This window comes from Bos taurus, chromosome 2 (genome assembly GCF_002263795.3).
Source record: "Bos taurus isolate L1 Dominette 01449 registration number 42190680 breed Hereford chromosome 2, ARS-UCD2.0, whole genome shotgun sequence".
NCBI classification, from domain to species: Eukaryota; Metazoa; Chordata; class Mammalia; order Artiodactyla; family Bovidae; genus Bos; species Bos taurus.
In genome coordinates this window covers 51,707,397-51,720,669 of record NC_037329.1, presented here as the reverse complement: position 1 = coordinate 51,720,669, position 13,273 = coordinate 51,707,397, and the positions used below count along the sequence as shown (strand labels likewise).

At 37.2% G+C, this 13,273-nt stretch overlaps 1 long non-coding RNA gene across 4 annotated transcripts in view; it reads left to right on the top strand.

Moving 5' to 3' along the window:
* Window positions 1–13,273, top strand: part of LOC132343016 (uncharacterized) — a 372,811-nt gene that overhangs the window by 352,101 nt on the left and 7,437 nt on the right. For all 4 annotated transcript variants that reach the window (XR_009491660.1, XR_009491652.1, XR_009491653.1 and 1 more), the window contains one exon: window positions 8,519–8,660. This is a non-coding gene — a long non-coding RNA (uncharacterized lncRNA). The remainder of the gene's footprint in view (window positions 1–8,518; window positions 8,661–13,273) is intronic.

Sequence of the window (13,273 nt, the reverse complement as noted above, 5' to 3'; positions counted from 1 at the left end):
CAGAGATAATGGCCGTGTCCACATGATAAACTGGAAAATTCAGTATTACTTTAGAACAGCTTTGTGTTATTGGACTTTTACTCTTTGCAAGGAGCTTTGCATATATTATCTCATTCCATTTCACAGTAAGTAGGAGAGGTGGCTGTTTATATTCCCATTTCCTAGATGAGGAAATGGAGGAACCAAGAAAATAAATGAGGTACACAGTATCATCCATGAAGGATAAAAACTAGGATCCTGGACTGTCTGGATCCTACCCTTTTACACTGTGATATAGCCTCAATCAAGCTTTTAGAACTCAAAAATAAATCCTTGAGAGATGTGCTTAGTCACTCAGTCATGTCTGGCTCTTTGCGGCCCCTTGGACTACAGACTGCCAGGCTTCTCTGTCCATGGGATTCTCCAGGCAAGAATACTGGAGTGGGTTGCCATTCCCTTTCCCAGGGGATCTTCCCAACGTCAGGATAGAACTCAGGTCTCCCGCATTGCAGGAGGATTCTGTACTGTCTGAGCCATACCAGGGAAGCCCGAATATGTTGAGAGATGAACATATAGTAATAACACCAACAGAGAAAGGAGGCCAATTCAAAATCTCTGAAAAATTTCCCTTTCTGAAGTACCATATTAGTTGATCCTGGGAGCAGAGGTGTCTGCAGAAATGAAACATTCTCTATGAAAACTCAGGCTTGGGCTTGAAATACTCTTAGCCCCCCTCACCATGGCTCCCAAATAAGAAGCCTGTCCAGAAGAAAGTGGGTCAATGTGGAGCTGTGGGAAGAGGGTCATGAAGATGCTATTTGCTATGCATATTAAAATAAGCCAATCATTCAAACTAAAGATTCTAACTTTACTATTTAATTAGTTAGAATATTCCACAATATTTTATTACCTTCTATGAAGAAAATAGCCCTTGGAAAAATGCAGGAACATTCTGCTTACTAATGAACGGAATTTACAAATAACTGTTTGAAGGATCTGCTTCACTTTCCCAGAGGATCTTATTCCCTAGAAAAAGTTGGATTCAACTGGGAACCTGGAGAGGTGTATATCATGAAAAAAAGTTACTGCAACTTTTGTCAAAATATCCATAACTAGAAAACATGATTTTTCTATAGGTTAATTCAGTTAAAGTCTATTAGATGTACTTACTGACATAGAATTTGTTTTAAAAAGGTATAGTGAACCTATTCTTCTTTTCTAATATAGATAGTCAAAAGGAAACAGACATGAATTCATTTGAAAATAGGTTTGGACAAATTCATGGCAAATGTAATTCTAGTTATTTAAGTTATGAAAAATGGAAGGCTCCTATTGATAAACAATGAAGAATTGACCAATATCCAAAGCAGGCAGCTTTCATGGAACTGTGCTCATTGTCAACAAATGTTGGGAAAAGGTCAATGGTTAATTAAATAATCCATCACCTCAGGATAGAGAGTAGTTCTCAACTCTGACAATCAGTGACAGAAATATTAAAAGGTCAAGAAATGAGTTACAATATATTCTGTTTTGTTATTATGTATTATAAAGATGTGACTCTCTTAAAGATGTAAAGGATACAAAAGGCTCTTATCCTACTAGAAGTATGTTTCCTAAAAAAATATACTTTGGATTATTTACTGATATGAATACTGAGAATTCTCCTGAAGCTAGAGACTTCTTTGAAATTTTGTACTTTTTGAAAAAGAATCTGTTTTTGATAGTGAATATTTTGTCTCGATACTTGAAAAAGTATGTGATGGAGATGGAGTAAGGGGCGGGGGAGAGGCTTCTTTTTTGAGAATCACTTTCACTGGGGCTTGGTGATTTCAAACCATTATTTGCTTTGTAAATAAACATCACTGCAAAGATGGTAGCTTTCAGCTGCTGACTGTACTTTCTTGTGATGGTGGATAACTCAATTGCTCTCAGAGAATAGTAACATCTCCAATTTCCTTATGTCAAGTACAGAATAACCCTTCTGTAAATTAAAAGTATTACACAAACTTGATATATTGATTTGACCTAATTTTCTTTTGCCTGGATTTATTTCCTTACTACCCTTTCCAAACATTAGTTATTATTATTTTTCAGTGGGTATTGATATTTAATTTGGGCTGCCTTATCTGGGCTTCCCAGGTGTCGCTAGTGGTAAAGAACCTGCCTGCCAAGACATAAGAGACACAGGTTCAATCCCTGGCTCAGAAGATCCCTTGGAGAAGGGAATGGCAACCCACTCCAGTATTCTTGCCTGGAGAATCCTATGGACAGAGGAGCCTGGTGGGTTACAGTTCATGGGATCACAAAGAATCAGACATGACTGAAGGGATTTAGCAGGCATGCATGCCTTATCTAGCAAAATTTTTCTCCATCATCCTCCCTTATTCCATCTTCCTGCCCCAGAGTGCCATTGATTCATTCCTAGTTTTCAAGTTTCAAGTGTAAGCATTCCTTTTTTTCTGTACTGGAGATTGACTAAGTGAAAACCTACTCATTTTTGTCTTTCCACCCGCCTTTCTCCTTTACCTCTGTGGCCAAAATATGGAAAACAGACAATGAAAAGAGGTGCCCCAGAATAACTGCTTTCCAGGAAGCCATAAATCATATGTGATTAAAGTAATTGGCAACAATAGAAGGAAAATATGTTCTTGTGCTTTAGCTCTTTAGTTTTGCATTGAGAGGAAACTGGTCACTAGTTGAGATCCCACAGGTTAAGGAGAGATAATGCTTTATTTGAATAGAAAAATGAAGCCTCTTACTTGTCCCTTGAGAAAGCAAGGCTTGGAGAGTAATGGTCTATGGCCACGTCACTGCTGAAATGTTCTTTTATATGGCTTCTAAATGAGGGGTGCTTCACCAGGGACTTTGACCCATGACTGTGCATGGCTTTACCCCCTTGCTGTCTGGGTGAATGCTGCTGTTTCGAATATGGGCAAGTGTTATATGATTATTTTATCTCTTACTGTAAAGTGTTTTGAGAGACTTTGTATGAGAAGCAATATAAAAATAAATTGAATTGAACTGTGGCTTCACCTCCCCACTTTTTAGTGCTGAAACCTTTAGAGCAAAAAGTGCAGTGCTGTGACAAAGGACAAGATTAAGATGATGTCAGGAAAATGGTCAGCTCTGGAGAGCCCTGACCCTCCAGGAGGTGTGTGTGTGTGTGTGTGTGTTAGTTGTCACATTTGCCTATGTGTTAGACTAAAGCCTTTCCACAACTGGGATAAATCATATTTGTGTTCTTCAGTTAGTCATTCTGAGGAGTCATAGGATATCCAGAATCTACTTCCAGTTAATGCATTTCTGTGAAGACAAGAAGACTTGTTAATTACACAAATATCTCTTTTACATAACATATCACTGTGCATTAAAAGCCCCTGGTTAGCCTCTAAAAGGCCAGGGTCTGAACCACATCATATTACTTTCAGAATCCACAACTGCAATAATTTTTCTTTTAAAATAAAATAATCTTGGCTTAGGGTAATAGGTTTTTCCTGCAGAAATGTGATTTTATGTTTTATGACACCGCATCAATACATTATTTTAATAAATGGCTCTTGGTTCACCAGAAGTGCTGTATTTTGACAATATCAGCCAACCTTTTCATTTGTTTAAGCAGGAAAAGTAGGGTGCCAAAATAAAGCTACTCTAGTAGAACATCTCAAGAATGTTTATGAAAACTCAGTTATAGCTACATTTATTAGAGTTAAAGCATAGTACTAATTTGTCATGCAGAATTCCAGAGAAGTGAGTAATTTCTGCATTTCTCTAAATGCCAGGGTTTCATATTTTGAGGTAACCATTTGCTTGTAAATATGAAACTAGCAAAATGGACTATAATGTGACAAAAGGTATCAGAGATTTGTCATTATCTGACAATAGTTATTGGATATATTTGCTACCATGCTATGGCATTTCTCATAAAAGTAAATTGGGGAATGAAAAGATTTATCACATCAGGCTCTCTGACAATGGTCCAGAATTTTTAAAAATTTGAATTAGATGATTTACTAGAGGTTAGAAATGGCTCCCCACTCTCTGTCCTCACAACACAGAAATTTTCTTACATACCTCATGCTTATCTTCATCAAGTCTCTCTGAGACCCTCTGATTATGGATAAGCATTTTCAGTCCATAGACAATCAGTCTTATTACAAAGTTGTGACCACACTAACTATTTAATTATCAAAATACAAAGAGAAAAATCTCTTTCAGGACCCAGAAACTTTCTTGTTTATAAGGTTGCAGAGAGCTCCCCTCATAGATTTGTTGTTTATGACTCCTTTTTATCTAAAGCTCTCAACAATATTTTTATATAATGAGTCAGATTATCCAAGGTATCCTGGGGATAAGTAGGAATATGATTGTCCCTTGGCAGTAAATGGTGACTTTGGGCCTGAAAAAATGAATATCCATTCAAAGGTGCTTATTATCTTAGGATGGCACAGAGACACTCATAGTCATTCATTTTTGTGTTTAATCTTTGTGGGACAGTATGCTCTTGTTCCGAAGTGACACTCTCCTAACCCTAAGATATCTCCTAAGATAACAGAATAATATATATAACATATGCACACATTAATGCATATATTAGGATTTCTCATTCAAATGGTTCATTTCATAGAAAATATAGTTGTACCTAGCAATTTATATGCAGAAGTACGAATAGATCTCAGAAACAGATGGGGACTGGGGTTGGGGGAGAGATATATTTTGCAATTCATCTAGTTACAGGTCCAAATGCCTCATTTTTACTTCTTCCCTGCAGTAGACTGAATGTTTATATCCCCCTAAAATCATTCGTTGAAATCCCAATCCCCAGTGTGATGACATTGGGAGGTGGGGCCTTTGAGAGTTAATTAGGTCATGAGGGTGGAGCCCTAATGACTGGGATTAGTGGCTTTATAAGGAGAGACATGAGTGAGATAATGTCTCTCTCCATCCTGTGAAGACATAGTGAGAAGACAATCATTTACAAATCAGGAAGAGGGCACTCACCAGAACCTGATTGTGTTGTCACTCTGGTCTTATACTTCCAGCTTCCATACTGTGAGAAATAAATGCTTGTTGCTTAAACAACCCAGTTTATGGTATGTCAAAGTAGCTGAACTGATTGCTTCCCTCCACCCCACGATCATACTTCTTTTCCATTTAGACCAGAACTCCATTTATTTTTTAAAAATTAAAAAAAAATTAAAGTCCATTTGATTTATAATGTTGTGTTAGTTTCAGGTGCACAGCAAAGCAATTCAGATATACACATTCACATATATATTTCCCATGTATATATTCCTAATATATATACATATTTTTGTTTTTCCTTTTCCATTATGGGTCATTATAAGATATTGATTAAAGTTCCCTGTGCTGTATAAAATAGGTCCTCGTTTATCTACTTTATATATAGTAGCATATATCTGTCAATCCTAAGATCCTAATTTATCCCTCCCTCCCTTTTCCCCTTTGGTAATTATAAGGTTTTTTATTTTTTCTTTAATATGTGTGAGTCTGTTTCTGTTTTATAAATAAGTTCATATTTATCATATGTTTTGATTCTATATATGAGTGAGATTTGTGATGCTTTTGAACTGTGGTGTTGGAGAAGACCCTTGAGAGTCCCTTGGACTGCAAGGAGATCTAACCAGTACATCCTAAAGGAGATCAGTCCTGGGTGTTCACTGGAAGGACTGATGCTGAAGCTGAAACTCCAATACTTTGGCCACCTCATGCGAAGAGTTGACTCACTGGAAAAGACCCTGATGCTGGGAGGGATTGGGGGCAGGAGCAGAAGGGGACGACAGAAGATGAGATGGCTGGATGGCATTACCTACTCAATGGAGCATGAGTTTGGGTTAACTCCTGGAACTGGTAATGGATAGGGAGGCCTGGCGTGCTGCGATTCACGGGGTCGCAAAGAGTCATACACGACTAAGCGACTGAACTGAACTTACTTTACTTAGTAAGATATTCTCTAGGTCCATGCATGTTGCTGCCAATGGCATTATTTCATTCTTTCTTATGGCTGTGTAATATTCCACTGTATTTATGTACCACGTCAACTTAATCCATTGAAGGGCATTTAGATTGCTTGGCTACTGTAATCAAAGCCACTATGAACATTGGAGTGCATGTATCTTTTCAAATTAGAGTTTTGTCTTTTTTGGGCATATACCTAGGAGTGAGTTTGCTGGAAGATGACTCCATTTCTAAATGAGTCAATCAATAGCTAACATTATATATAACCTGGGACTTTACTGCATCATCTTTGTTCTCTTTTCTCCTCTGCTGTACTTATGTGACTCTACAGCTACTGTGCACACATTTGCTGTGTTCTAGGACATAGGATCATTCACTTTTGTTCAAATATGCCAAGTGTTTTCATGACTGTGGGCCTCCATTCATGATGATTTCTAAGACTAAAATCACTTTCATTATCTCTACATATTGAAAACCCGTTCATCTTCAGTTCTTTCCTAGTTTAAGTGGCAGAAAAGAGCCTCAGTTTTCCATCTGCAAACTGAGGATATGTAGCATTCTCTTTCAGTGTGATTTTGGCAATCTAGTGAAAATATGAGTTTGATCCTTTAGTAAAATGCCCTGGTGTTCTTCAATTAATCACTTCTCTGCAAACCAGGAACATATTGTACTTAAAATATTCAGCCTCTTATTATGCATGCATATGGAAATATCTTTTTCTATGCCTTGTAAGACCTAAGGAAATGCCGAACATTATTTACGCCTATATAAATACCTAATATTTATAATAAACTGGGGGATCTAGACTTAGTGGGAACTTAATAAATATTTTTTAAAATGGACTGTTCCATATGTTCAGTGTCCCAAATGTTCCAATATACATCTTGAACTATTTTGGACCAGTAACAAATTGAAGTTGGAATTAGTTCAATTCATCAAGTTTATTTTTACTGCAATGTACCCAACACAGTAAGTGCTTCTAGTTGCTACCTTTGGACAGACTGCCAAAGAGATATGATATATGAAATACATCAATGTCACTTTTTAGTTCTGCATGACTTTCTTACAGTAACACAATCCAATTGGCAAGTTGATGAAAGCCTAGAAATGGAACTTCATTTAAAGGCTCTCAGTGGTGCTTATACATCCTATATTTCCTGCTTCATATTTACCAGTGTTGGTTCTGGTTTTTCTATATTTCAGATAGCATTTCCATGGCAAAAGGTTCATACTCCATAGTGTGAGGGACACTACTTCAAGTTACTTCTCTTATGCCAAAGGTACCAATTATGGCACAGAGGATGAGGGAAGCAACTGAAACAGGTCATTTGGTGTTGTCATGTGACACCTGAAGTGGTATAATGTAACACACACACACACACAAATTGTAAAATGCAAGACTTCTGAAGGTGTGATGGGCTCCTTTATCAGAATTCAATGACTGGCTAAGATTAACTGTCTTTGCTCGTTAATAGAGAGATTTGACACATTCTAAAAGGTGAACTATTGAGTCTCACATTCTTCTCCGTATCATTTAATCATCCTCTTTGATAGCAACTGAACAGCTAGTGGACTGGGAACAACTTTGCCTTTTCAAAACTCTATATAAAAATGTCTCTTAAATTTTTTTGGGTATATTTATTTATCCACAATCTGTTCTCCCCCTCAGAGGAAGCTGGCCTCTTCAAAATTTGTGTGGAGAGCTAAACTTCTATATTGGCAGCTTAGTGTCCAGTTCAAAACCACATCCCACAAGGCATTGAGTAAGAGACCAGAGAATCTTCACGACGCCATCTTTAGATTGAGATCACATGGCTCTGAATATGCCTACTGTAGAGCTAGTAATTTTAGGTTTAAACGTTTGCCAAATTGACTTTCCTCAAACTGCATGTACCTTTTACCTCTGCCAGTCAAACCCACAAGTTTAAACTATATGGAAGGAAAAGAGCACCGAATCCCTTCAAATATCCATTTTGCTTATATTTTTGAAGCAAGAAATGGAAAAAAAAAACTTTCTATTAAAGAAAGAGGTAACATTTGCCCTCGGCCAGGGGCTTTCAAGTTCTCGTATGTCTCAATGAAAGCCAACCTAATTAGTATAAATCAGAATTTTGTATTATAGACGTTCAAGAATAATGAGTTCTATTATGAAAGATTTCAGTAGGTAAGATATATGCTATTCAACGGAAAAAAATAAACAAGCTTCATTTCTTCATTAGAGGATGCTTATTTATAGTGCAATATATATCTACCTCGACTTTGACATTAAAGTTTTGACTGCTTTTTAGCTATAAAATTTGATATTGTTGTGGCAGCTGCGCTATTCGAATGATAGCTGCAGTACAGCTGCTATCAGTGAGGGAGATTTATTGCTTCCCTACATGGATAAGGATATGTGCATATTTACTTTTAGTTTTATTGCTGGTGTCCTATATTTTAATGACACAAGGTGAGATAAAAGAACATTATAACATTATAATCAAGAAGCCCTACAAATACAAATGGCTTGCTTCTTATGAAACTTTGTTTTAACTGTATGCAAATTCCCTGTCTTTTCTTGCAGTGAAACAGTCTAAATTGGTAGAGATGTTACACTCCTGCACATGCCCTTATGCTTGTTTTTGGCATTTCTTTCACCAAAGGCACTGGATAGGAGAAGGAAGGGAGGAGAGTAAACAAGACCGGAAAAAAGAGAAGAGAGATGAGTGAGTATCACTAAGTAGTTCAGATAATTTTTTTTGTGTGTGGTAACTAATTTCTGAGAGAAATTGGTTGATTTGAAACTTGGGATTCAACTTCAAGCCAATTTGGAAGCATGTAACTTGCTGTTTGAAAGACAATAAAGAAAAGGGATAGAAAGTTGAAAAGTTTTTTTTTTTTTTCCCCCCCACTGATTTTGTCTCCTGTTCTTTTTCTTAATATTGTCTTGAACCAATAACCTAGTGACAGATGGGGAGAATTCAGTGTGCTTGGCAGTTTGGATTAGATTTGATAAGCATTCAGGTCTATTTGGTATTGAAACAGAGTTGGAAATCACATGAAGACAGCCTTTTCAGAAAAGTCCCATTACTTGGTGGTTTCTGAAAGTTAGTTCACAGTACTGCTGGAAGAGTCTTTGGCGTACTGAGGGATTTCGTGATTGATACCAGGCAGCACAGATGTGCCTGATGTGCCTTCAAGGGTCTTAATGACGTTGTTTAATACAGAAAAAAGTTTTGCTTTACTATGAAACGAAAACTGTTCTTTCGTTATCCTAGATCCTTGAACTTTCCCATATTCTCACATCCTCTTCTTGATATATTTTCCTGTTTGTTTGTTTAGACTTGTGGGTTTAGAATGCTATGTTAATCATTTCTGTTTAAATACTAACAAATCTGTGGAATTAACAAGTATATGTGCCCTGCAGCATATGAGATTTAAGAAGACTGGTTTTGATCTTTCAGTTACCAGAGAAGTATTTTACAGCTCTCAAAATTTCCTCACATACATATTTGAAAATAAATCGGCCATTCAAAAGTTGTTGAGTAAGCAATCAGGTCATTTTACCTGGACTTATAGAAAATGAAAAGACAGATTCCTGCTGTCTTTATCCTTTTTTGCTCAGTAATCTGGTAGCCTTATTGGTATTATAAGTTAATTTGATGTTTTAGGTACTTATGTTTGCCTAAGAGTCTTATGTAGGGAGTTTTCTTTACTCTTTAGCCATATGTAAACCACATTTTTGTTAAGTATTTATCAAACTGCAGCTCCTAAAAAATTCATAGGTGTCTTTTTAACAGAGTCCAAATTGCAGCCTTTCTGAATTAAAGACAGTTTTAGTACATGAATTATTATTCCTGTAATAATTGCTTGCAACTGAACACTTGGAGACCATCTTTGATAAATATAGAAATGACTGAGTTTGCTAAATACTCTTTTCATTATAATAAAGCTATGCCAGTCAATTAACTCATTTCTCAAGCATGTGAGCACATTGTACACCAAGTACTGAAATGAGAACATTAGATATTACAGCCTTGAATAGATTTGATACCTGTTTTGTTGTGGGGAGGGGGAGGAGTAGGAGGGAGGTATTCATTTACCTTCTTATTTCCTCATGCAGAAATGCCTTGGTTTAAAGTGAAAGTTGCTCAGTCGTGTCCTACTCTTTGTGACCCCATGGACTATATAGTCCATGCAATTCTCCAGGTCAGAATACTGGAATGGGTAGTCTTTCCCGTCTCCAGGGAATCTTCCCAACCCAGGGATTGAACCCAGGTCTCCCACAGTGCAGGCAGATTCTTTACCAGCTGAGCCACAAAGGAAGCCAAGATACTGGAGTAGGTAGCCTAACCCTTCTCCAGCGGATCTTCCTGACCCAGGAATCAAACTGGGATCTCCTGCACTGCAGGTGGATTCTTTACCAACTGAGAAATACTTATTAAAAACATGAGTAAAACTTCCAGATAACTATTTTTTTTAGCCCCAGTCCCCCTACCCTGCATCATTAGCCTCTACTTCCCACCTGGCAACCAGTGACAAAATTTACTCCTAATGGGTATTTTACCCAGGCCTATTTAAAGATTATGCACATATGATTCTATTTTTCAAGTGTTCTCTAAATAAACCTTTAGCATGTATATGTGTCCTTTTGGTAATTCAATTTTCTTACTGATGTGAAAAAATCTATAAAAATGAAGAATTTTGATTTTAATATTAAATGCTATAAGTGGCAGCACTTATCAAAAGTGTGAAATTTTACTTTGAGTAATACACATGAGAAAACTTCTGGTGAAGAGAAAATTTTCACATGGATAAGATTACAAATAAATTTAAATTATTTTAGTCAGGCGCTTAACTGTGTTTTGGAGAAGGCAATGGCACCCCACTCCAGTACTCTTGCCTGGAAAATTCCATGAACAAGGAGCCTGGTGGGCTACAGTCCATGGGTCGCTGAGGCTCGGACAGGACTGAGCGACTTCACTTTCACCTTTCACTTTCATGCATTGGAGAAGGAAATGGCAACCCACTCCAGTGTTCTTGCCTGGAGAGTCCCAGGGACGGGGGAGCCTGGTGGGCTGCAGTCCATGGGGTCGCACAGAGTTGGACACGACTGAAGTGACTTAGCAGTAACTGTATTTTATCCTAAAATTAGTGCCTTGCTTGATTAAAAGTAATGACATCTTTGTTTCAGTAAACTTAACATGAAACACTATACAATGGAGAAAGTTTATTTAGAATTTGAGTTTAATCAATATTGTAAAGTAATTAGCCTCTAATTAAAATAAATAAATTTAAATTAAAAAAATAAAATAAAGCAGAAAAAAATAATTTTAGAGTGATAATTTGCTTTTATTTCTTTTAAATCCTTTAGCCTAAAGATGCTGCAGATACTTAATTGATTGATGGATTGATTTCAGTTTAATATATGCTTCCTCAGCACATTTGGTTTGATCATTTTTGATTGGATCAGCTGATGACTGGTTATTTAGTAACTGGAAATTTGAGTAAACTGTCATATATCCAATTTTTAACTTTGAAGAAGTTTGTGAAGAGTCCCTCTGTAGAGTGAGCAAGAAAAATTGAAGGATTAAAATGTTTCAAATGCATTTACATTGTGGGTGTCCCTTTTATCATGGAGAAGAATGGCTGCATCATCCTTTGCAAACTTCCAAGTGGTGACAGCACTTGGGGTTGATGAGTGAGAATGTGGTGGTTTGAAAAGATCATGGAGAAACCAGCTTCTGAACTGGGAATTTGAAAGCACCCTAGCACATCATTCCTACAGCAAACCTAGAAAATAGCATGACTGGACATGTTAAGTAACAGAGGAATAGAGACATTTAGATAGTTTGTATAAGGTCTCACAACTATATGAGCCACAGTCAAAATGCAGGAACTGCCAGAAGAATCATTAAGACTATAGACAAATGTACTCCAGTAGATATATGTGAACCACAGGTGCAAGTCTCATATGTAATTTTAAGTTTTCTCGTTACAAAGAATAAAAGGAAACTGGTGGAATTAATTTCAATAATATATTTTACCAAATATATCCATTTTTATTTCAAGATGTGATAAAATTTACCAATAATGTTATATCTTTCTCAAAGATGTAACATATTAATGTACAAATTTCCATGTACATTTTTGCTTACAACATGTTTCATTTTGAGCTAGTCACATGTCAGGGGCTCAATAACTGGGTGGCTGGTGCATACCATATTGAACAACATAGCATTAGAGTACTTGAGAAACCAAAAATGGCCCACACAGTATTGTATCTGATTAGTCAGAGACTCCAGATAAAATGATCCTCCTGACATAAATATTAATTTTAGGTCATACAGGAGTGGTTTTGTTAGGGGAAAAAAATACATGTTCTAAGGGAACATATTACTTAAATTAGAGCACAGAATAGCTTAGAAAGGTCATTTAAGTCAGCTGGTTAGTGAAGCTCAAGAGACATGGCTTTCTGGCTTCAAAATCTTATTTTTATTATAATTGAATCAACAAAGATTGTTAAGTGCTACTATTTCTGAGGAAGGGGTCACTGCTTGAGGTGCATAGAAGCCAATACTATGGCACTGATTTTAGAGAGAGAAAAAAAAAAAAAAAAAAAAGACCTTTATTGCCAGGTCTACTGGCAAGGAGCCCAGAAGCCCAGGGCTCAAATCTGTCTTTCTTACCTGGGATTCAGGGTGAAATTTAAGGGGTTAGGAGAATTTCAAACTCTGAAGCCGATTGGCTGCTCCTGAATCAATCATCAAGCTACTTGGGCTCCTGGAAGCCAGGTTTTTCTTATTGAAGGACTTGCTCTGTAAAGAGCTCTGCTGACAACATTTCTGTTCTTTGAGTTCTGTAGACTGATAATTCTTGTTCTGGGGTCATCCTCTCTTGCATATGCACAATGATGTCTCTGTAAAATAGCTCCAGGTTTGAGTAATCAACAGCCTGTTTTAAGGAAGCAAAACTGGTTTAAAGTGGTGTAGGGAAAAAGCAAAGTAGCCAAAATGGTGGAGGCCAGGCTCTCAGCCCACGGCCTCTCGCTCTCACCCCATGTTTTGTAAATATATGGTTATGTAACAACTGAGATCACTTATAGCATTGTGATGCCTGTCAGGATGTGCCTGCTTGGCCACGGGTCACTGTTGTTCTGTAAGCGTATATAAACTCCACCTGAAAAACCCCTTGTGGCCACGTTATGGCTGTGTGTGCCGGGTCAGCTATGAGAGAGTACAGCGTGTCTGTGGCTGCTGCACCAGCCAGGAGAAAATAAACATGTCTGTAGTTCTTCGAGTTTTCTTCCAGCTTCCCTGCTTGCACCTTGCCCACCCTG